Here is a 25,829-nt window from a genome sequence, read left to right on the forward strand (position 1 = left end):
AGGCAGAGGGAGAAAGGTAGTTATTTTAGCTAGACAGCTTTTCAATGGAGGTAAAATTTGAATGAGAGAACTGAATGAGTAAGGTAACAAAACATAAGGTATTTTAGGGAAAGATATTCCAAGTACTGAAATGGGCCAGGAGAAGAAAAACCTCAAGCAGGAACGTGTTTGAAAAATCAGAAAAACAACAGTACCTATCCTACACAGTGTTTCATCTATTAATTTTTGTTCAAATCTCATAAATCTTTTAAAATTTTGCTGCTTTTTCTCTTTGTTTGGCTTATTGACAATCAAGAGAGTTGCTTGAACTATCCTTCTATGATGACAGATCCATCAGTATTTCCCTGTAGTGCTTTCGCTTCATATATTTGAGCTTATATTATTAGGTATGTACAGGATTAGAATTATTATATCTTCCTGATGGATTGAAATTTGATCATTTTGAAGTGATCCACTTTATCCTAACAATGCTTTCTTTCTTAAAGATTAATTTGTCTTACATTAATATTGTTGCTTCAATTTTCTCTATGTCTCAGACATCTTTTTATACACTTGTTTCAAACTTTCCATATTCTTGTGGTTTTATCCAATATGACTATCAGTGTCTTTTAACTACAGAAGTTAGTTTATTTTTAACTGTTATTTAACATATTTGAACTTCTGTCATATTTTTATTTCAACTTGTGAAAATTGATATGAATTTATTTTTCCCAATTCTTTCTTATATTTAGAGCACATTTAGAATATATCATTATTTTCTTTATTTCTTAGCTTATTTTTTAATTAACCAATACAGAAAAAGGAAAATATAAACAAATCTTTGCTAAAATGTTTTAACACCTTCTCCTATTTGGTAAAACATATCATGATTTAGTTTATCCTCTTCTTTGATTAATTCCTAAAATAATGTTTTTGATGCACATCTTTGTGTGGAAAATTTCTGAGGGCATGTATGGCTAAGAATATTTTAATTATGCTCTCATATTCACTGACAATTTGGCTATATACAATGTAGTAAATGTGAGGTAATATTTTTTAAATGTTACTTCTTTGTTTCTTGCATCAAGTATTGCTGCAGAGAATTCTGATGTCAATCTGACCCTCCCCATGTAATATGTGATTTGTTTTTTTTTTAGAGGTTTTAGAATTTTCTCTGTTTTGGTATGTTAATTTGTTTTGCCATAATTTACCTAGTTTTTGGTTTTCCCTTCTCTGTAAAGACTCTATGGCATTTGTCTTCTTTTAATTCTGGAAAATTTAGTTCCAATTTTTCTTCAACCATTTCTTCCTTTACTTTTTCTTCTCCTGCTGTGGTTCCTATTATCATAATGGTGACAATATCACTCCTCTACATCTCTTAATTTTTATTATATGCTTTATATTTCCTTACCCTTCTCTGCTTTCTTTTATTGTGCAGCTCATCAACTTATGATTCAACTAATTTTGTACTGTTCATTCCATCTGTTGTATTATTATTTCAACCCATGTTGTATATACCTAACAGTTCTATTTATAAAAATGTTTTTATTAGTTCTATTTATAAAAATATTTTTATTCCATAATATTAATTTTTTATCATCTCAATATATTTACCATGCATACTTTGAATTCTTAATCATCTGCTCTAACACTTCAAACACTTTAGAAATTTTATATTTGTTGTAATATACTAAAATTTTATCTGGGTTCCCAGCTTGTCACTTGAGAGCCTCTTGTCACTTGAGAGCCTCTTTCAGTATACATTTTGGTCTCCCAAGTGTGGAGCAAATGAGCGCAATACTATATTTTGAATAGGAAACTCTTCCATACATTTTTCTCTGGAAGATTTAGTAGCGAGAACAAGTATTATATTCAGAGGTCTTTTTGCTAACATTATTTCCTATAAATTAACAGAAATACTGCTTTAAATGTCAAATGGCCATGGTAAGTGTGATGGTTAGGTTCTTGTGTCACCTTGGCCAGGTGATGGTGCCCAGTTGCCTGATCAAGCAAGCACTGGCCTAACCATTACTGCAAGGATACTTGGTGGCTGTTTAATAAACCAGAAGGCTGGCTTACTAACTCATCAGTCAACTGATTGTATCTGTGACTGATGACATCTAGGATCAACTAAGGGAGTGTCTTCCACAATGAAAGAATACAATCAGTTGGACTTAATCCAATCAGTTGCAGACTCTTAAAGGAGAAGAGAGAACTTTCATTGCTCCTTCAGCCAGCCAGCCTCTCCTGGGGAGTTCGTTGAAGACCTGCATTGGAGTTGCCAGCTGATGGCCAGCTCTACCGAATTTGGATTCATGCATCCCCACAGTTATGTGAGATCCTTCCATAAAATCTCATATTTATAGATATCTTCTGTTGGTTCTGTTTCCCTAGAGAGCCCTGACTAATGCAATAAGTTAAGCTTATAGACTATTGAATAGCTACTTAAGAGCCACTATTCTGAAATAGCTTAGCAATGAGTGAAAAAATACTTTGTAAAATTTCAATTAAACTATGTTGTTGGGCTTTAGATGCTAAATTACTAGGGAAAAATGGTAATTCAGCTCAAAATATTTGTTTCACAACTGCTTTGCAGTGATTATCCAAAATCACGCACATATTTACATGTAATATTGTATATTCTACCTTCATTACTTAGAAAATGCTATTTAGATGCTAAAATATTTTCTATATCTGAATTGTATGAAGTAGAAGTCAATAATTTTGATATATTTATTTCAAATAATATTGGTATTTCTAAGAATCTTTCTCCCTTAGAATTTACATAGCTATTTAACATTACAGCCTATGGAGGCACAATCTGATTTCCAAAACAAATTATAGTTAGGTAATTTGAAGTATGATTAAAAGAGATTGAAAAAAAAAGGAATACAGTTTTCATCATTTTAATAAAATAGTAACTTAGAAGCAAAAAACTTTCTGAAGAAAATTTTAAAATCCCTGATGTGAGTATGTGAAGTGGCACCATGTTTCATGTCACAAACTAGAAGCCAGAGTACAACACAGAATATATTCAAAATCTGGAGGTACATTATTTTTTAAAAGTGCAAACCATATGTAAGAGGGCAATACAAAAATCTGCAAGAAGCTCAGAAAATAATAAGTCCAAATCAGAGGAGGAAGTCAAGACTTACAATGGGTTAAGACACTAGAAAATTTTAATTATGCATTGAGCAGGCACGTGTCTCTTCTCTCAGGAACAGAAAGTAATTTCACCTTGATTTTCCCAGAACAAAACAAAACCAAACAACAAGTCATAGTCCAATTGATTTTGAGCAATTATGTTAGGTAAGAAAATAAAGTTTATTTGCCTTGTCACTAAAAACATTTTCCATGAATGTCATAGGGGCTGTGACATGAAACCATGGAGGAGAAAATGTCAACCTGGCATATTAACATACTTACATGTAAATAAACGGAAAATGAAGCAAAGATGTAGGGGACTGTTTTGGCAGGTTGAGGAAAGAATAAGAGTTGCACGACTGGATATCTAAAAGCAGATAGAAAAAGAAAGGAGTTTAAGTATTGAAGAAACAAAGTTTATAAGAGCTCAATATATTAATATTAATGCAACTATTAAAGATTGGAAAGAGTGAGAGAATAGAGATTAGTAGAGCAGAATAAATGAGTTAATCATCATTTTATAGTTGGAACTAATAAATATGATATAGAGTTGATAAATGAAAAGTCAATGATTAAACATATTAATTGGGGCTACAAAGGTTAATACCAACAGAATTAGCTATGAAAAATGCATGCAAATATCTCCAGGGTTCATTAGCAAATTAGGTAGATTGGAGAGGTTTCTTGTTTCAATATAAGCCCTTCTGAAATATTCAGTGTTTTACTATGTGCATATATTAATTTACTAAAAATTAAAATACCTTTATCTGACTCCAAGACTTTACTCACTATTTCTCATAGTTGTTTTCTTGAGTATAGTTTTCTTATGAAAATTATAACCTGATAGAATAGGACCATGCCTATACGTTTATACAAAACAACAACATTTTTAATAAGAATTGATAATCCCTGCTATTTTGCATAGTTGGAGACTATACATACATATATATATTAAAGGTATATATATACACACACATATATACATATTTACAGACACATATATATGCATTCAGCACCCATTTCTTGTTCTTTGACTTATCTTAGACTCACCTCCTTCACCACCTTTGCCTTGAACAATTTATAAATTTTTGACTGAAATTCTTAATCCTTATCAAAACTAACAAGCACTAAAAATAACTTCAATTCTCAAAACTAATTGCTTGACTAAGAGTATAAGACAAGTCGTTAACATATCAAACTGCATATTTTCTCCATGTCTGTATTTTACAGAATTCTCTTAAAGAGTTTGGGGGGAGAAGAGCTTGTAATCACCTATGCAAAATGAGAACAGAAAATATGATAAGTTCCAAATATATCTAGTATGATAAAACTGATGAATTGCACGTGCCCTATTTCCTATATAACTTTTTGGAAAATAGCACCATGGAGAAATCCATCATAGACATTCAAATTAATGTGTCAGGTTGTCTTGAAACCTATAGAGACTGAGTTTATCAGTTTGATTCTGTTTCGAAGGAGCTATGAAACTTCTTGAAGTACAATGTTTATATATTATCTTTCTTTAAATGTGGGGCACATATTTCTCAGATGTTTTCAGATATTAATTGATGACAATATACTTAAATACTAAATTTTTTAATAAATGGTGCATACGACTAAGTTAAATTATGTAAAAACAAGACAAAGTAAAGTTAAATAACTTTTCATTAAATTAAGGATTAAAGGTTTGTAAAACACTTCAACCTTTCTGAATATCCTTTATCCACTTAATATATTTTCTTATAATTACTTCATTTCTTCACTTTCCTAAAGCACATAATTTACAGTGTATATTATATTTCCAGATGTTCCTGATCAAACTGAATGTCATTTTTTAATTTTGTTAAGTCTACCATTAGCTATTGCTAATAGTCACTAAAGTAAAACAGTAAATAGATGAAGGAGAAATAGTAATAACTGGTAAGGTATCATCTTAACAATCTAGTGTCTTCATTCAGTTTTAACAAAAAGAAAACTTTATTTTTAGTCCTTCAGTACAAAATAAAGGATTGCATTTTGCTTTTAACATTGGTATTTATAAAAGCACATACAATTGTTGTGTAAAAATTATTCATATTAGTATTTATGCTATTTATTGTTCTTTAAAAATGTGAAATTTAAATATAGTACATAATTACTGATGAAGCAATGTCATCTCTAGGAAATTCACATTCAAAGAAATGTGTAATTAAGAGTGCTAAAATACACAGCGTTATTTAATGAAATTATAAATTTATTCATCAAATATATATTACATGTCAGCTATTCTGACCAAGCAAATCTGATATGAATATTTACAGCAGTCTGCTGAGTTGAGTTTGTGTGGTTCATCAGCTTTTAGAAATAGAACATTTTGCCATACTTTGCCAATTTTTGTGGGAAGGATAGAGAGTAGGGGATGGGACAGGGTTAGGACCATGCTCTGCTTCTCCTAGCTTTGTTACTAAGGCCAGAGTTCTCATCCCTCTGAGTTTATCATTACGTGTAAATTTGAGAGAATAATATATTTTCTTCCCATTTGCGTGGGTTTTTGTGATAGTGATACATGTAAAAATGAAAAATAACAAAATGATGATGTCAATGTGTTATATCAATAAAACTAATTAGCCTACTCACCATATCCATTTATAAATTTTCCTCTAATATTTATCCCTGAGTATCTGTATGCCCATAATATGGAGCTCATATTTTTAGAAGCCAGGGTTACTGAGGCATAATTTACATATAGTAAAATTCTCCCTTTTAGGTGTAAATTCCATTTGTTTTAGAAATGTATCCTGCCATGTACTCACCTCCACAATCGATATATGGAACATTTTTATCACTCCACAAAGTTCCCCTGCCCTCCTTTTGAGTTAGTTCCCTCCCTGACCCTCAGTCCCTGGAAACCATGAATCTGATTTTTGTCTTTAAAGTTTTCTCTTTTCCAGAATGTCTTATGAATGGATTCATACAGAATGTAGCTGTATGAAATTCATCCATGTTGTTGCATGTACAAGTAATTTGTTCTTCTTATTGCTAATATTCTATTATATGGATGTGTCACAAATTGTTCCCAAATTCTTCAGGGAAATTGTGACTCTTGCCAGTTGTGACAGCCAGTCTCCATGTTGGCCCCAACGATCTACCAGCCTCCTAGTATTCACACCTTTGTGTAGTCTTGTCCTACATTGAATAGGACTGATCTGTGTAACTGGTAGGATATTGCAGAAATGGTACAGTGTGACATATAGGTTCTTGGTCATAAAAGACATTGTGACTTCTACTTACATTCCCTTGGATCACTTACTCTGGGAAAACCAATCAACATGTCCTGAGAACACTCAAGCAGCCCTGTAGAGAGGGTTGATGGCAAGGAACTGAGGACGCCTGCCAACAGTCAACATCAGCTTGACAGCCATGTGAGAGAATATTTTAGTTTCCTGGCTTCTAAAGCATATACTATGCAATGGATTGGCTTAAGAGACAGGAATTTCTTGGCTCACAGTTTGGAGGTTAGGAAAAGCACAAAATCAAGGCACCATAAAGGTGCAGCTTTCTCCCAGAAGACTGTGGTGCTCTGGGGCTGGTTGTGATCCTTGGTCTCTGCCTTTTCTATCATATGACAATGCACATGGCGTCTTCTCTCAGCTTCTCTCTTCTCTTCCAGGTAAGGCTGAAGTTCTGCTTCCTCCGTGGCTTTCTCTCTCTGTGTGGGCTCCCTATAAAGCTTTCAGTAATAGGATTAAGACCCATTCTGGATCAGCTCGACCAAATCCTAACTGAAATAGCCTCATCAAACATTCCTATTTACAATGGGTCCATACCCACAGGGATGGATTAAGTTTAAGATCATGGTTCTCTGGGGTAAATAACCCTAAATCACCATAGGGACTCATAAGGGAGGTGGATCCTCCATCTCTAGCAGATACTTCAGATAACTACATCCTGAACTACTTCCTCTCTGAAACCTAAGAGATCCTAAACTGGAACCATTCGAATAAGCCACTTGAGACAGTAAACTTTTTTTTTTCTAAACCACTAAGTTTAAGGTAGTTTTTTACATATCAATAGGTAATCAGTACACTAGATTTTGGTGATTATGAATAAAGCTGCTACAAAAATTATCCTTTATGTAGACACATGTTTTCAATTCTCTTGGGTAAATACCTAGAAGTGAGAACCTTGGGTTGGGTGGTTCATGTATATGGCTGTACAATTTTGTATTTCCACTGGCAATAATGAGAGATCCAGTGGCCTTGAAACTACAACTCTTGGTATTGTTAGTTGTTGTTTCTGTAGTTGTTTTGTGTGTGTGTTTGCTTGTTTTGGCTTTTCTCATAGGTATGTAGTGGTATCTCACTGTAATTTTAATTTGCATTCCATAATGAATAAGTATGGTATCTTCATGTGATTATTTGTCATCCACTTGTCTTCCTTGATTAAGGGTCTGTACAAGTTTTTGCCAATTTTTTGTTGGACTGGTTGTTTTCTAATTATTGAGCTTTAGGAGTCCTTGCTATGCTGAATACAAGCCTTCATCAGAAATAGGTCTACAAATAATTTCTCCTGTTTCTGGGTGATCTTTTCATTTTATTAAGTATCTTTGGAAAAACAGAAGTTTTTAATTTTTTGCAGCCAAATTTATCATTGTTTTATGATTCTTTCTTTTTATATACAAGGATATCTTTGTCTAAGCCAAGTAATTCCCCCTGATTTCTCTTAGAAATTTTAAGTTGTAGTCTTTAGATTTAGGACTATGATCATTTCCATATAAATTCTAAAAGCAGATTGTCAATTCCAACAAAAAATTGTGCTGGGATTGAGATTGTGATTAATGTAAATCTACAGATCAATGTGCAAAAAAAAATCTTAATAATATGGATTCTTGTAGTCTAAAAATACAGCATCTATTTATTAAGTTCTTCTTTAATTTATATTAACAGTGCTGTTGATATACAAGGCTGGCATGTTTTTGTTAAATTGTTTCATATTTTTTATGCTATTCTAAATGCTTTTTCCTTTCAATTATACTTTTGTATTACTTAAAAATATAATTAATTTTTGTTTATTGATGTTATATCCTGAGATGTGCTAAACCCTCTTATTATTTCTAGTAATTTTTTCCCTTGCCTTATTACCCTAGCTCCTTGCCTGAGCTCACTAGTGCAAATGAAATTGTGAGTGTGGTTATCATGAACTAATTATGTTCAGAATCTATTAAATATGATGTTGATCATAGGTTTTTCATAGATGTCCTTTATCAGATTGAAGAATTTCATTTGATTCCTATTTTGTTAAGGAATTTTATCATGAATGACTGTTGATATTTTTTCAAACATTTTTCCTACATCTATAGTGTGGACATAGTTTTTTTTTTTCTTTTTACTACGTTAATCTGTTGAAATAGAGTAACTTTTGAATGGAAATGAACTTTGCATTCTAAAATCCACTTGGTCAGTAATTATTATTCTTTCTATGTTTTGCTGGACTACATTTGGTAAAACTATGTTAAAAATATATCCATCTAATTTCTGAGGGAATTTCATTTCCTTTCTTATAATTTCTTTTTTCTTCTTTGGTATCAGGATAATACTAGTCCATTGGAATAAGTTGGAAAATATTTCCTAGTCTTCTGTTATCTGGAAGAGTTTGTGTAGAATTGGAATTATTTCTTTCCGTAACTACTTGATAGAATTACCCAAGGAAGATAACTGGCCTTGGAATTTACTTTGGGATAGAATTTAACCAAAAATTCATCAGTTACTTTTGTAAATATAGGACTATGCAAGTTAAGTATTTCTAATGAGAAAGTTTTGACAGTACGTATCATTAAAATAATTTGTCCCTTTCATCTATGGCAGGGATTTGCAAACAACACAACACAGAACAAATCCAGCAGATCTCCTCTTTTTGTTTAAAAAAAAATTATTAGAACACAGCCCTGCTGATTTTTAATAAATTTTCTTGTGCTACAACAGCAGATTTCAATAGTCTAAAAAAGGAAAAGCCTAAAATATGCACCATATGGCACTTTCCAAAAATGTTTACAGGCCCCTGAACTATGGTGCTAAATCTATGAGCATGAAATTGTTCATAGTATTCTTTAAATATTATTTTAATGTCAATAGGTTCTAGAGTGATATCTCCCCTCTCATTCTTAATATTGATAACTTCGTCAATTTTATTTATCAATATTATTGTTCTTTTGAAAGAACCAGCTTTTGGATTGTTTGGCTTTTTATTGTTTTGTTTTCTTTTATTTCATAAATATCTTCATACCCATCCATTTGTGACAACAACACTCAGCAAACTAGAAATAAGAGGAAATTTTCTCAAATCAATAAAGGGCATCTGAAAAAAACACAACTAACATTTATTTTTAAAAATGGATTCATAACTTGTGCCAGTTTGAATATGTTGTGTCCCCCAAACGCCATTATCTTTGATGTAATCTTGTGTGGGAAGACGTTATCAGTGTTGATTAGATTGTAATTCTTCAAGCGTCTTCGGAGATGTGCCCCACCCAACTGTGGGTGATAACTCTAATTGAATAATTTCCATGGAGTGTTGGCCCACCTATTGGGTGGGCCTTGATCAGTGGAACACTATAAATGAGATGACGGGCAGAGGGAACTCAGTGTAGCTGTGAGTGATATTTTGAAGAGGAGCTACAGCCAAGAGGGACACTTTGAAGAATGCACAGGAACTGAGAGAGGAGCTGCAGATGATGAGAGAGTTTGAAGACAGCCGTTGAAAGCAGACTTTTGCTCTGGTGAAGCTGTGAGAGGAAAATCACCCCAAGAGCAACTAAGAATGATATTTTTGAGGAACTGCAGCCTAGAGAGGAACGTCCTGGGAGAAAGCAATTTTGAAACCAGAACTTTGGAGCAGTTGCCAGCCACGTGCCTTCCCAGCTAACAGAGGTTTTCTGGACACCATTGACCATCCTCCAGTGAAGGTACCCGATTGCTGATGTGTTACCTTGGACACTTTATGGCCTTAAAACTGTAACTGTATAACCAAATAAACCCCCTTTTATAAAAAGAAAAACCATTTCTGGTGTTTTGCATTCTGGCAGCATTAGCAAACTAGAACATACCTCATGCCACACATCAAAACCAATTACAAATGAATTAGGAATATAATGGAAAAGAAAAATATATACAAGCATAGAACAAAGCATATAATACTTTATGGGTCCAAATCCAGAAGTAATTAAAGAAAACTCATTGCAAGAAATGTAATAATCAAAGTCAAAATACAAGTGACAAATTAGAAGGCAATATTTCCAGAATTACATCTCAGAGAAAATGTTCTTAACATTCAGGAAAAAAATTGGGCAAAAAAGACATGAATGGACATCTCTCAGAAAAACATACAGAACTCTTAAATCTACAAAACATGCATCACTCATAATAAAAAAAATGAGAATGAAAATTATACTAAGATCTGCCATTCCTCTCTAGTCAGAGTGGCAAAAATTCCAATAATTGACAGCTCAACAGGCACTCTTATACATTGGAGGGAAATTTGGCAATATCCAATGAACCACATTTGCATTTGAACCAGCAATCCTACTTCTAGGAATTTACCAGAATCACAAGTGCACACATTTAATAATTGATAGCAGAATTTTTGAAACAACAAAAATGTCCAGTCTTCAGTATAGAAGACTGAATAAATTATAGTACATCCATGTGATACAATATTATGAAACAATAAAAAAGAATGAAGAACATCTCTATAGACTGATATGAAGTGGTTTCCAAAATAAATTAAGAGAAAATAAAAGACATGAGTTTTAAAATACCATAACAAAAATATCAGTGACCAACCAAAAAATAAAAGAATTAAAAACAGGTACATGATGGCAAACTCTTGATTACTTTACAATCCCTACTTCTATACTATGCTCACTTCATTAAATAAGTTTGCTATTTTCATAATAAAAAATTTAAATTCTAGGAAGTTAAAAGATCTTATACAACAGGCTTTATTTATACTGGAAGCTTCCTTCTATTTACATAAGATTTTATCTACAGTTTATTTCAGGTAATGGAATCATAACTGTGTATCTACTTGCTTTTCCTTTCTTAAGGTTTCAAACAGGAAAGAAACAATCAGAAGATGCAAACTTTAACACCCAATTGGGTATTTAATGTTCTCAACCTATGATGTCAGAGAGCCACTTTTAATTGAAAAAGTAGGTTCTACTGTCTTTTCACTCATGAGACTCTCTGGGCATCACTAGATAAAACTCCAGCAAGACTATGGAACTGAGTACATGTACCCTAACGAATGGCAACATTTGCTGACTCTGAAAATGTGCTTTATGTTGCTGTTGCCCGAGCATTAAAAGACATTCTGCTCTTCATTTCTCTTTAGAGAAAAATCAATATTCTCACTTCTTTGGTAAAAGGCATCTGCTTTAAAAAGCATGGATAGCTAATGGGGCTTACTGAATTTTACTCTCTTGATAGGAAAGAAAATTTAAATGCTCAAACGCTAAACTTCCGGGAAAATAATCAGTCAAGAAAAAAGCAGACTTCCCCTCAAGTTAAGCAAAACCTATGACTTTGGTTCATTTTTGCAAACATAAAATGCAATACTTAGAATCTAGACACTGAGAAGAATGGAAAATCTTTGCATGTTGCTATTTAAAAGGGCAAAGTCCCATGAAATTTTGAAAATTAGAGTTTATCTTTCTTTTACCTCCTTGCCCCAAGAAGAGCATATTCAAATGCTTCCTTTGACTGAAATTCATGCTATGTGGCTGCCTCTGGACAGCTTCCTATAGATTTCTTTATTTTTTCCTCAATCCTGAAATATGCTCTTTAATATTTAAATTTTTCACTTTCCTTGCTTCATCCTACACATACTGTGATTCTACTGGATTGAAAAGACTATGGAAGAAGTATTACTAAAACTTCTTCCTACTAACAAAACCACCACCATAGAGTTTATAATTTTGCTTGCATGTCTGAAGTGGAAATCATCACAAACTTAAGTCATTCTAACAAAAGCCTGCCTCCCCCATCACGTCTCTCCCATGGCCTCCCTTATGTGCTCTCAACATACCCTGGGTTTCTGTTTAGTTCGTCTGTACTATTAGGTTGTGAACTTCTTGAGTACAAGGAACCTCCCATTTTTTCATTATCTCCTCTGCCCAAAAGGTACTCAATATTTTAAATACATGAATAAATGAATGACTGGAAATGGATGCCTTGTGTGAATGACTCACACAAATATTCCTCCTCCATCTACAGAGCTTGGTGTTTCCCTTCTCTTAACTGCTGTTGTCTACTCACAGCACACAGCACACCACCAGCTGAGACCCATCTCTGATCCCTGCTTCTCAAACCCTTTTGCCTTGCAATGCAGATCTGTGTTAGCAGGACTGGTGGAAATAGAGGGGGAAGCAGAAATGGTACACATTTGCTCCTGAAGCCCACTTGTCATCCCTGCTCCTCAGTGGAGCCAGCCGTTATACTACTGGCAGCATGTCCTTTTGTTTTATTCTTTAAAGCGTACTCATTTCCATCTGAATCAAAAATGAAAGTTGTTTTTGTTTGCTTTTGAAGGGAGTTGAATATTACTGCTTGTCAAGTAGGAAATTTGAAGCTTATTTTGAGGCAGTATTCAAACAATAAGATGGATCCTGGAAAGCTATAAATTCCATAAAAGAGCAATTCAGGAGCTAACTACTACCATAATAATTAATATTTATTAAGCACTTAATATGTGCTCAGCATTTTACACTTTATCCTCTAGCAATTTTTTGAGATAATTACCATTTCCCTTTTACTGAGGAGTCACTTAATAAGCTTCCAAAATATGCAGCCAGAAATCTAACCAGTAATCATAGAAAAGTAACCATAGCATTCTCTGATCTTAAGTCGCTCACAGATGAACTGACTGCAAGACGTTGATACGTGGTTAAATATTTCCACACCCCTGGAGTGATGGCAGAGTTTGTTCTAGGGTGAGGTGGGGGAGCTATAGGTCTTGGGACCCAAGGAAAAATCAATGCTTCAAAAAGCAACCCAAGCAAGCAGCTGAAAGAAGTTCAACCCTTTTTTGTGGTTTTAATGGATTTATTAATAAGGTAATAGATTTATTACCAATAATACCATCTATTTCTCTCCATAGAATATTATTTTCTGTTTATCACAGACATAATTATTTATTGATTATCACGATTAATACTGAATCAAAAAATTCATTTTTTTAATTTTACATACTTGAATAACTAAAATACTTAACTAGAAATGCTCCAATATCTTTCAGTAACTTGAATCATTACAAACAGCAGTTCCGTCCTGTAATCTAAACATATAATAATCTCTTCTTTAAAGTAAATCTTAAGTCCTTAAAAGCAAAATGTAGCAAATAATAACAAAGAAATACCTATATGCCATCTAGCTTTTTGTATTTTGAGCTGATTTAGAATATGAATTTCAAACATACATCTATAATGTCTATAGCGCTTTTCCTGCTGTGATTCTCCAAAATATTCTAAATCAATTGTAGAACATTAAGCCTCTCATCCTCTCCCCCAAGGTCTTCATTACTTTACCAGCCAAGATCATTTCTTTAAATTTCTCCTCCTTTCCTTCCCTATGGCATCTTTTCTGAATATTCTTTAAGTTCTTTAAAACCTCCTTTATATCAGCAAATATCAACCCACTTTACTCCTCCTATAGCTTCCTATCTGTTGGGAAAAAAAGGAAAACATACCTTTTCTTTACATTATAATGATTCAAATTTCTTAATTAAGTGCTATATCCCACTGCCAGTCTGAATACAGTATTGAAAGGGAATAAACAAACAATATTTTGATCTGAAAGTACCACGGGGAAATAAACATAATGATGACAGTAAAACTATGGAGCTGACTAGGGAAGGGTTAAAAGAGCTTTAAAATTCATGGAAGAGTGTCTAGCCATAATGTCATTAACAAATAGTTCATATTTATCATATGCATAGCAATGATAAAGCATTCAGGGGGTTACAATAAAAACGTAACAAGAAAAATTTTTCTTCATTCCTGAATAATAATTACCAAAATATTTTGTGATAGACCTCATATTGATTCATGAGATATACAAACATCTGCTCATTCAATGCTGTGCAATCTGTACAAGAGATACAATCAGAAACATATCAGAGTGATGTAAGTACTCACTCTACCCACATACGCCCTAACTATAAATGTAGGGATTCATTTTTATTGGTCATTAAATTCATCTGAATATTCACAATCAGAATAAAATAAAAAGAGAGTTGAGTAAAATATAGATAATGAAAGTTTAAAAAGGTATTAATTAAATTTATATGTCATTTTATTCATGTGATGCACTGGGTGGTAAATTTAGCACATTTCCAGAACATGTATACATTTTGAATTAGTTTCCCTCAAAAGCAGAAAATCCACTACTAGGTGAGAACTTTAATGTATATGAAAGTTAAACTTCAAATTTCTTTAGCTAAGTGAATAATGAAATGACATTGAAAGTATAAGCTTCTTTAAAACAAAGTGAGAGTTCTGTCATAAAATGTGACAAAAGGTGATTTTTAAAAAGAAAATATAAGTTCAGCAAACACATATGCTTTAGTGAGATTCAAAGAATCTTATTAAGAACGTAAAATAAAAAGTTATTTACTTTGCCCAGCTTTTTACAAAAAGCAAAAACTAGATTTAATAATATATAAAGGAAAAAAGTGTTTAAATAATACAACTAACAAGACAATTTCATTTCCACTAATTTCAATAATAGAATAAGTCCATTTTTTTTAATCTGCCAGTTTAGAATGTTGCTTTTTCTAAAAAAAATTATAAATATTAAAAATACAACTATCTGTGTTTTCTGGTTCTTTTTTTAGTAATCCTGCTTTGGCCTTCAATACGTTCTTAACCACTGCATTTTAAGAGAGCCTATTAATAAGGTTTTGATACATGTTTTGGTTTAACTACATATTGTTAAAGGTGACCTTTCAGTTTGATTGTTTAGCTGACTTTGGTGCTAATAAGATAAAGAATGAAGTGTCTAATGAACCTTGTGTATGGAAGTAATGATAGGTAGCTTATTTGGAATTCTACAGACACAGCACTGCCAAGCCTGCTGAGGAGTCTTTGGAACCTAACTAATTTTAGAGAGAGGTTTTATTGACTACACAGAGACAGGGCACATTTTAATCATTTTTACAGCACTGTATTGCCTGAGGTACCAAAATCCATTAAACAAGGATTATAAACTTTGTTTTAAACTGGATCCTAAATTGTTTCTTGATGTATAGTCAACAACAACTCTGTAAGATCCATCACAGTTACTAAGGCATATTAAAATGAACTTGTTTAATTTTAATTGCTCATATGCCTGACCCTCTGAGATGCAGCTGTTCATGAAGCTAAATTACTTTTCTCTCAGTTAGGAGTTTCCTTTTAGTTTACATTGCAATATTTTTCCTAAGCCACCAGCAGGTTCTAGTTTTTACATTTTTACTTTTAATTTCCTCTTCCTATCCTTAATAATATACAGAAATGACACTTAGATATGACCTTTCCTTCATTTCCTTTATCTTTTAATCCGACTAAGGAATAACATGTTTTAATGAAGTTATTTGAGTTTTTGAAAAAATATCATGTACCCAATCTTTAAATACAGACACATGTGCACACATGTGTTTCATGTGAATGCATTCTTACAGAATCTTAATAGTTTAACTAGACTACCATATATCCAGGAACAAAAATATTTAGTTTGTTAAATAGTATGTGAGTTGTCTTTTCTAACTGGGTACATTTATGTGCATAGATATTTACATTTACATCATAAATATTTATTAAGATGCAAAAGATTTAAATCAATGCCCTTATCCCATAATGTATGAGAGAAAAACAGAGATACAATAATCACAAGTGCAGGACTGATAAACTTATCTGAAGATAGACTGGCTTTAACAATCAAAAGACATGAATTCAAGAGCAAGATTTCCCACTAAGTAATTATGTAACCAGCCCTTGTTGCTTTGACCAGTTTCTACATCATAGAACAACATAGAGATAAAACAAAAGGAAATTTCAATCTCATAATGTCAATACATTTGAAAATGTTTTATAAATTTGAACATTCATTATTATTGTGCATGCATACCTGTACATGTATGCTTACTCACACGTATGGTCTATTCAACTTGCCAAAGGATAAATACATTTTTTTGGCAAAGAACAAATAGTTGTTCTGAGGAAAAGAGGTGGAAGAAGAGAGTGCAGAATGGGGGAGGATTCATCTGTAATCTTAAAATTATACGTTTTAAGTTAAAACAAGCTTCATGCATTTTCAAGGATAGAGGTTCACAACAACCAGACAAACACTTAAAATCCAAGTCTTGCTAGGTTGATAAGCTAAACGCTGAATTTGTGTTATCACAAAATACATCCATTACATGTATATATAGTCAAACTTTAATTGTTCTTTAACTTTCATTAATAAAAATGCTTAAAAATTATCTTCAATGTTTTGAATTTCAAATGAAGGTGAATACTACTTTTGGTGACAATGTCCTTAAACATACATTGAGTGGAAAAATTACTAGCATTATCATATTTAGTAATATGCACATCATTTCACTTTTTGAATATCACATTGTGCTCACTTATGTGTTAATTATAATTATGAGTCACTGACTATTGTTCTCATGAAACTATTCAAAATTTTGGAATGAAATGTCAATATTAGATTCAGGTTCGATAGTCATAGCAGAAACTCAACATGGTCTCCTTTTTCTCAACCTTAAATACATTGTAAGCTAACATTTGTGAAATACTTTGTCAATTTCCTAAGGGAAAAGAGATAAATACAGCATGACATGGTTCATCAGTTACAGTTACTATTTGCTGCATGGCTACCACTCCAAAATGCATTAGCCAAACACAACAAATAATCTATTATTTCTCATAGTTTTAGGGTTGGTTGAGCAGTTCTGGTCAGACAGCCAAGCTGAGGATGGATGTCTAGTACAGCCTCACTCCCTTGTCTAAGGTCTCAACTGGAATAGCTGGGTTGTCTTTCTACATGGTCTCTCATCCTCCAGTAGGCTAGCCTGGGCTTCTTCACATGTTGGCAGCATTCCCAGGAGAAAGAGAGGGCAATTCCCAAAGTGCAACAAGTCCAGTATGATACAGTCTATCAAGCGTCACATAATGGACTGTTCTTACAACTTTTTACATATCTGTAATAAATACTGTGGTTGTTGCACAGTTCTCCTCTACCATATCAGTGCATTCATTCTCTAGCTGCCATAATACCTGCTAAGAGCTTGTGCTTTTCATCAGTTGCTTTGAGTTGTTTACCACTTGTAATTAACAGCAGCCAAAGGAAATTCTGACTAGTTCATTGTTTTTCTATCCTTCCTCCGTACAATAGATGCATATTGAAACAAAATCTACCTTAAGACTTCAGTTTACTATGAATTTTTAAAACTGAAAAGAAGTATTTACTATATCATTTATTTTTCTTCTTTTTCATTAAGTCTGTTCTTAAGCACTATGATGGATCACATTTGCAGGTATTATTACAAATCAAGAAAGTGAAAACAGAATCATTGCCAAGGCAAAGTAGTGAAACAATTAATACCAAAGAAATTGAAAACATAGTTTATTTTTAATAGGGATGATTAAGAAAAAATACTGCATATTAAGAAGTAGAAATACGTTAACACTATCTTACTATTCAAGAAAGTTAAAAATGAAACAAATTTTTATGCGTTAATTATAAAGATTTTTTGGATCTGCTTTTCCAGAACAACATTTTATAATAAACATCTTTGAAATTAAAGAAAATATTAAAGTATTTAAATCATTTTGAATTTTTCAGATGTAAATACAAATAACTAATATTGCAATAAAAATAAATTATATTCCTTGCTTATATTTTGCTATTTAAAAACTGCCCTTCCCTTTCAGTATCAACTTCACAATATTTGTGGTTCACATAAGATATCTGTCTTTTCCCACTTATTCATTCATTTTAGATCTGCATAGATCTGTCTTTGTACATAGCTCTGCATTGTTACCCTATATTTGAGGCTTAATTTTCCTGACATTATTTTTTAAACTCTTGTAACTTGACTATTTCCTCATTTATCTTTAAATCAAGCAACAATAACAGTTATTCTTGCCTAAGACCATTTATTCTTTTTAGCCAAGTGGTGTTAGTGTGATGCCAATTAAAATTTTTGAAGCAAGTGACTTCATGGATAATCTTGTTCAGAAAGCAAATTTTTAGTGAACAAATAAATGTACCTTCAGCTTTGAGTTATTTGTCACAATGCCATCTTACTACTTACAGAGAGGTGACTTCATATGTAGAGCAAATCTATCCGTACTAAAACTTCCAAAGGAGCTTACAATTACCCCAGAATTTAATTGGGACAGGGAGTTTGAAATTCAACTACTGCCACTTTAAGATAATTCTTCTGAAACATTGTCTCTAAGGAGGTAAAAAGGAAAACACAAGTATTTCATATTTTCTTGTATTATGCAATTTCTCTAAAAAAAACTGTATGTATCTAGGTTATTCGCTAAGTCCAGCCCAAAATGGCTGTGTGGATAGTCTACCACCAACTGGAATTTTGTCCTTCCATAACCACCCTCTAAGCATGTTGAAGGAGACATTGCCTAGGAAAAATCAACATTATTATATTGTTTTCTATTGTTCTGATTCATACATGAACCGCTTATCACATCTGAGTCATAACCTGGGTTCCTAGTCTGAGAAACTATTGCACACCTTTAGCTAACCTGCCTTCTGACAAACACAGCATATATCTCAAGGTCTCAGGCCCAATCTTATCTAAACTTGATGTAACTTACACAGCTAGGAAGGTGCTGACCCAGAACCTGAACTTGAGTCTTCCCACCTCACATCCAGGACACACTCAAATACATTAGGCTTCTTGGTGTGGATAGTGAAGGCAAAATCCATCTGATGCCTCAGTGACATTTTCCTCCTTTGACTAGTCTGTCCTCCTTAAAATATGCTACTTCTTGACTTCTAGGATACTATCTGCTGCTCGTTTTCCTGCCATCTCTCCTCCACAGGTTCATCATCTTAAAAAAATAATAACTTGACTTTCTTCAAGTTTCATAAGCTTTTTCTCTATTTCTTCATCCTAGGAAATCACCCACAATTTCAATTATCATCAATCTGAAAATGATCCTTAAATTTTTGTCTGTAACCCAGACAACTCATCTAAGCTCTAAAACCATATAGCAACCTGTTTCCTTGATGATGACTATGACTTCCTAGAAGGCAAAGACTATGTTTGTTTACCTTAATATCCCCAGAAACTAGCAAAGTTCCTGGTGCAGAGAAGATAGGCATTCAGTAAATGAATAGCAAATGAATAAATTATAAATGATTGAATGCACATTTTAGAAAAAAATTAAGCTAATGTCTATATTGATGAGTCTTTGTGAAGCCTCGGGCAAACATTCATATATGAAGTGATAAAGTTCTGTACTAGCGTAGTGTGCTGGTTTGAATCTATTATGTTCCCCACAAAAGTCACATTCTTTAATGCAGTCTTGTGGGGGAAGACTTAGTGGTCTTTCGATTAGGGTGGGATGTTTGATAAGGTTGTTTCCATGGAGATATGACCCACTCAACTGTGAGTGAGAACTCTGGGATTATATTATTTCCATGGAGGTGTGGCCCCACCCATTCAGGGTGGGTCTTAATTAGATCACTGGAGTCCTTTAAAGAAAGCTCACACAGAGAGCAGAGAGGACGAAAGGCCCCAAGAGAAGCTGAGAGAGATTTTGGAGACAGCCATTGAAACCTGACACTTGGAGAAGCTTGGAGATGCAGACAGAAGAATGTTTGGAGATGCTAAGCTAAGAGATGAAGGCCAAAGTTTGCCCCAGAGAAGCTAAGAGAGGAGTCCCAGATGCTTAGAGAAAAATATCCCAGAGAACCAAGCAGAGAGCTGAGACAAGCTAAGGGAGACAGAAGGCCAGACACATTCTGGAGAAAGACATTTTGAAATCAGAACCCAGGAGTGAAGGACCAGCAGACTCCACCCACATGACTTCCCAGCTGACAGAGGTGATCCATACACCATTGGCCTTCCTTCAGTGAGTGTATTCTCTTGGTGATGCCTTAGTTTGGACACTTTTATGGCCTTAGAATTGCAAATTTGTAACCTAATAAATCCCCTTTATAAAAGCCAATCCATTTCTGGTATTTTGCATAATGGCAGCTTCAGCAAAATGGAACAGGTAGTGAGCATATGGATAGAATAAAAGATAACTAAGGAGATGTTATTTGAAAGAGAATTCTGACATGCCTATTGCAATGGTTAGTTTTATGTGTCAACTTGGCTCAGTTATGTATCCAATTGTTTAGTCAAACACTGGCCTAGTTGTTGTTATGGAGGTATTCCATAGATGTGATGAGCATCTGCAATAAGTTGACCTTAAGTGAAGGAAATAACCCTCAATAAAGTGGATGGGCCTCATCCAATCAGTTATAGGTCTTAACAGCAAAACTGAGGGTTCCAGGGATCTGGATGAGTCTGCCTCAAAACTCCATCTGGAGTTTCCAGCCTAAGGAATTAAGACTCAAAAATTCAACATCACTCTCATCAGAATTTCCAGCCTCCAGCCTGCCTTATGAATTTGGATTTGCCATCCCTACAACTGTGTGAGAAAAGTCCTTACAAAATCTCATATATGTATATATAGACACCCTATTAGTTCTTTTTCTCTGGAGAATCTTGACTGACACATCTTGTAGCATTTGCCTGTCATTACTTCTACCCAGAAAGCCCAATCTTTTTCTCTTCCCTTGTTTAAACAATTCCCATCCTAGAAAGAGACACTAACTCCCACTTATCCCATTAAGTTATCTCTGCTTAGCAGATCCCAGACTATTTGTTTACTTCTCTGAACACAAAAACACATATATACACATAAATTAATGCAATGGAAATAACATTAACTTTGGAAAGCAACAAGCCTATGTTAAAACTCAGTTCTGTAATCACTATCGCTGTGGCTGTTGGCAATTTTCTTAATATTTTCTTAATATTTCAGAATGTTCATATCTTATAGTATTGTTGTCAGGATTAAAATTAATAAGAAGGCACATAAAATTCCTTTTGCATAGAAGACACTGAACCTTCATTTCTACTGCACTTAAAATGAAGTCCATACATATGGTGCCTATTTTTTTTTCTCTAAATACTTCAGTTTTCTCACTTAACCAGAGTGGGATATTTGATGAAGTTTATCTAGGAATTTGTATAGGTCCCTGGCATACAATTTATATTAGACACATTCTTGAAAATTATTTAAAATATTTGTACCTACCTCTATATTTGGACATATTTTTAATTCTTTAGTTTTTGCTGAATAACTTTGGAAAATGTTCAAAATCATGCATCAAGATGTGAGTATACACAGTTTAGGGGTGACGGAAATAATAATGATCAATCCTGGTCTACAAAAATCTTTATTTTTGCTGGGCATATTTATTTTGCTAGAAAAAAATATTAGAATTCTACACAGTAAAGACAACTTCATAAGGTTCTGATGGATACATTAAATATTAAACTTCAGGTCACTCTTCTTACAGTTTTTGCAGTTAAAGGCAAATGTAAAGTTGCCATTTGTTACTAAATATCAGCATTGTTTGGTTTTTACATGTGCTCCCTTTAACTGTTGTTTTGTAGCTACATAACCCAAAACCTTTGTTCATTACACCAAATGCTCAAGTTCATGAGGAACACATGAATGAATTTTTATAAAAGGTAGATGTTGTGGCTTGGAGCTATATATCCCAGAAAAACATGTTCTTAAACTAAATCCATTCCTGTGGGTATGGGCCCATTGTAAATAAGAGCTCTTCAAGATGTTACTTCAGTTAAGGTGTGGCCCAAATCAATCATGTTGGGCTTTAATCCAGATTGCTGGAGTCCTTCATAAGCACAGTGAATGTCAGACAGAGGAAAAGCAACAGGTACCAGCCGGAAGCTGAAAAGTAAAAGAGCCAGGGGATGTTTCCATGTGCATTGCCATGTGACAGAAAAGCCAAGGACTGAGGATAACCAGTATCCAGCCCCAGAATGCTGCAGTCCTCTGGTAGAAAGCACCATCTTGATGATGCCTTGATTTTGGACATCTAGCCTCAAAATTGAGTCAATAAATTCCCCTTGTTTTAGCCAAACTATTGCATGGCATTTGTTTTTGCAGCTAGGAAACTAAAAGAGTAGAATAGTAAAATAATCTAAATATACTTTTTTCTGAAGTTCCTATGAATTCAGTGTTCCAATAAAATATTCAGATACAACTCCAAGAATTTAAACTTTTTAATATAATACTAAAGCTATTATAATGTGCATTAGTATTTTGTGGCAAATAATAAATTGTCTTCAGAAAACAGAAAATTTCTGGGTTTTCCTAAGAATGTAAGGTTCATATTCAATTCCTTACTATCCTGTGACTAGGGCATAAAAGGATTAGAGTTCTAGTGAATTGAAACCACATGTTTTGCTGCACTTTGTCATGTTGCTCTTTACTAAACACCCACGTAGAAATTCATGTGGAGAGAGTATCTAAAAATTAAGCAAGTTAACAGACAAGTAAGATCAAAATTGATCAATTACTGCCACTTTTTTCTTACAAATAAGAGGCTTTTATATTTTACTCAATGCTATTTAGATTTTTTAAATCAGAAAATATAAAAATACATTGTATGAAGCATAACATCCCATGGAGTTCATTATTTAGACCTCAATAGAGAAAACAACCAAGTGGAAAATTGGACCACCTTGTTATTGCTACATGATTTCCTAATAACTACTAACCTATATTCCCCTAAAGTGAACATGTGGTACTTCTATACATTTCATGTCACATTTTGCTCAGAAGTTAAGCTTTTCCTAAATATTAAATGGATTTTTTTAAAGGAAGCCCCTATAAGAACAGTTTCAGATGAACTTTAGCCAACATGAAAACTATGGCAAAAGGCTGCTCCTCAATGGCCTTAGCAAACAGTGACAGGTCTCAAACCTAAAATACTGAGGGAATGCACAGGAAAGATGTGACATGGTTCCATATGGAATTTATTAGAAAAGTTTTTAAGCTATAATACTGTTTTAGTAAGAACAGAAAGTCAAAGTTGCTATACAATTATCATTGCTGCCTTCAAAAACAAAAGTATTAAAACACCAATTAGCAAAGAAGTCAAAGAGCTTGAATTGTAGCCACATAATATATGTTTCATTTTTAAAACATACGTAAGCCATTCCTGCTGGTATAGAGAGATAACACTTTCAAGAAAAATTAGAGAGTTTTAAATGTTATTAAATAGCATTTTCTTCTTGTTCAATAATTCACCATGCATCTATTAAGGACCTGTTACTTACATGGTCCCATGTTGTGCACTAGATGGTAAAACAGAAGATACTCCTGCCCCTTTGACTTGCAGTATATCAGGAAACATAAAAGGCAAGCAAAAGTCACAAGCATTACAAAAGAAGAAATACTAACTGTTACAAAGCAAATATCAGGGAGGTCTAACAAACTTGTTGCTATCCTATGTTAATTAAATCAGCCATATTAAAACTTTACTCTCATATAAGTTTTTACATATGACCTAGCAGCGAGTGACTATGCATCAGAGGAAAGAAAAGAATGCTCTGTCAGACCTTAGTAACACAAATCAATCTTGGTAATCATATTTTGAAATTTGTTACAAGCAGTACTTCAAGAGATTTAAGGTAAGCAGAAAGCAAACTCAGTCAGGAGAAGAAATGTGACAAATTCAGTTTTTAAAATGTCGATTAAGAAGTTAATGAACATAAAATGAAAATGTCAGTGGGAAATTGGAAGGGTAAGGTGAATGGCTAAGGCACAAGGGGAAGTTGGAAATGGAGATATATATTTAAAATTCACAAAAGAACAAATAGAAGTGAAGCTATTGATGATTACAAAGAGAATGAAAGAAAGGATAAGGCTGAGAATATATATGATATAAATACTAAATAAAGGAAAAGAAGTTGAACTTCAACAAAATATTTTCAGTTAAGTGTCCTAACGCCCAATGTGTTCCTACTGAATATTCCATAATTTTAAGATACTACTACCCTTTTCGAGTAATCATCAAAGTTTAAAACTGGAAAACATCAATTAGAGAAAATAATATTTCTTATTCATAATAAGTACTATTCTAAATGCTAAAAAGCAAATTCTAATATATCATAATGCAATCAACAGCTATATGTCAAACTTACTGCAAACACATGCAAATGTATTTGCAAACATGGAAATAAACATCTCCTAAGATCTGTGCTTCTGGAATGGTCTGAGTTGTGCAAAAACTGGTATCCCAAAGAGCAAATATAATCTAAGATATGAAAATACACACTAAGAGGAGGTCTGTGGGAAAATGGCGGAGTAGGGAGCTCCAGAACTCAGTTCTTCCACCAAAGTAACTATTAAATAGGCAAGAACTGTCTGAAACTACTATTTTGAAACTCTGGAGACCAGAAGAACACTGCACAGCATCCAGAAAGAACAGGAGGAAGAGAATGATAAATTACAGTAAAGAATAATAAATTGCTTTCTTGTAAGGTAGTTACCAGTGCTCATCTCCCACTCTCACTGCAGATGGCTGTGGAGACCAGCCCCTGGCTATCATCTCACGGATGAAAGAAAGGAATGTAAAAATCCTCTTCCCCAAGAACAGGGGTGGGCATCATTGAACATGGCTTTTGATTAGCAAATTTGGATCACTGTGGACCTAGCTGTGAGGGCAGCTGTTGTTTCAACTTAACTGGACAAAGGCAGCAGCAGCTATTATTTCCACCCTCTTAGGGTAGGAATGGTGGTGGTAGAGACTTAGGGAATAGTTCATTGAAAGGCTACATTTGCTGGATAAACCAGGAAAGCTCAGATTTGGGGAGCTGTGAGGGAAGATATTGGCACTCTTCATGATCCCCTCGGGGTACCTTGGAGCCGATCTGCACCCCCTTCATCAATCCTTGGCCCTGGGCGGTCTGGGAAAGACTGACTGTGAAATGTCCTCTTCAGTGTGCCCCTCTTCCCAGACTTTTGTCACTAGGCAAAAGTAGCATGAGACAATGAAAGGAGTGTAAAAAACTATAGAGGCAGATAGTCTGGGACAAAGGGCTACCAGCTCCCTCCCCAGAAGAGGGAGGTCTATCTCCTGAGAAACAAAGGGGAAACCAAACTCATTTGAATGGGAGCACTCCAAAACAACTAACAAGCGAAAGCCCAGGACAAGACACAGGCCCAGAAAAACAGGGAAAACCTTGCACACTGCATTTTCCTTGAGTAGAACTTCCTGAGAGGAGGGCTGAGGCTCACAAAACCATGATCAGATACCGTTTCACACCAATTAGAATGGCTGCTATTTCTAAAACAGGAAAATAAGTGTTGGAGAGGATACAGAGAAATAGGAACACTCATTTGTTCCTGGTCCAATATAAAATGGTGCAGCCATTGTAGAAAACAGTGTAGTGGTTCCTCAGAAAGCTAAGTACAGAACTACCACATGATCAAGCAATCCCACTACTAGGTATATACCCAAAAGAATTGAGAGCATGGACTTGAACAGATTATTTGCACACTGATGTCCATGGCAGCATTATTCACAAATGCCAAAAGATGGAAGCAACCCAAGTGTCCATCAACGGAC

This window comes from Choloepus didactylus, chromosome 3 (assembly GCF_015220235.1).
Source record: "Choloepus didactylus isolate mChoDid1 chromosome 3, mChoDid1.pri, whole genome shotgun sequence".
NCBI classification, from domain to species: Eukaryota; Metazoa; Chordata; class Mammalia; order Pilosa; family Megalonychidae; genus Choloepus; species Choloepus didactylus.